Raw genomic sequence first — 1,109 nt, forward strand, 5'->3', positions numbered from 1 at the left:
ACATTCGAGCATTTCTATGGGGTTATGCTGACTCCACCCTACCCAAACCTTTATCTGGCCTCCTTACCCAACCTCTTCAAATAGGAGACCAAGTTCTTATTTCTCCTCCTCAAGAAGCTACAATCCCTCTATCTCTCAAGTGACAGGGACCCCATACAGTGATCCTAACCATGCCAACAGCTGTCAAGGTACAAAATCTACCAGGATGGCTGCACATTTCTCGGGTTAAGCTCTATTCTCGGTCCACTAACCCTTCTCCAGCTCCTAATCCACAGGCTTCTTCCAACCGATACTCAGCCACTCCTGTGGGACCCCTTCATCTCAGACTGAAGATCATGAAGCCCTCCACCCTTCCTCCCATTCCAGAAACTGGGAGCCAGACGATACCAGACAACCATGCCCAGTCATGAGAACCAGAGCCCTGCTTACAATTTTCCTAACCACCGAATTTTCTTTCCAATAGAATGCCAGCCGAGGAGGGGAGCCCCCTGTCCTTACTTCCATGTCAATTAATCAACTTGTATTGCAGAAATATTAGGATCTCACAAAAATTGGAGCCTGGCTGCAGATGTGCCTCCAGGATTGGAGCCTGGCTGCAGATGTGTCTCCAGAGAAACTTTCAAGTCTCCAGTTCTTCCTGTCACAATGATACCAGCTCTACATCCACACCCCAGCAGTAAGTAATTACAGAAGACTTTCCTTCATCCATGCACCCCAAAATTTTTTTTTATAAAAAAGGAAATGGGGGAATGTTAGGTATAAAGCAACCTTTCTCTCCCACTACAGGAACCCAGCCTCCCAAACCACCTGTCAATCTGCGTTATGCCCGCCTCTCCCGTTACAGGAACCCAGCCTCCCAACCCACCTGTCAATCTGCCCTTAAGCCCACCTGTCCCGTTACAGAAATTTCCGGCTTACATTGCCGTAACCTTCCTGCCTCCCACATTACTTTCCAATATGTCATTGGTCCATCAGTCAGTCTGTAATAATTCTCCTCCGTGATTGGTTCCTCCCAGCCCTCGAAATTCCAATATCTGACAAGAAACCCTGTGCCATCTTCTTCTTTCCCTTTCCCCTTTCCTCCGAGCGGGCACGTTTTGTCCACTTAG

This window comes from Sciurus carolinensis, unplaced genomic scaffold (genome assembly GCF_902686445.1).
Source record: "Sciurus carolinensis unplaced genomic scaffold, mSciCar1.2, whole genome shotgun sequence".
NCBI lineage: Eukaryota > Metazoa > Chordata > Mammalia > Rodentia > Sciuridae > Sciurus > Sciurus carolinensis.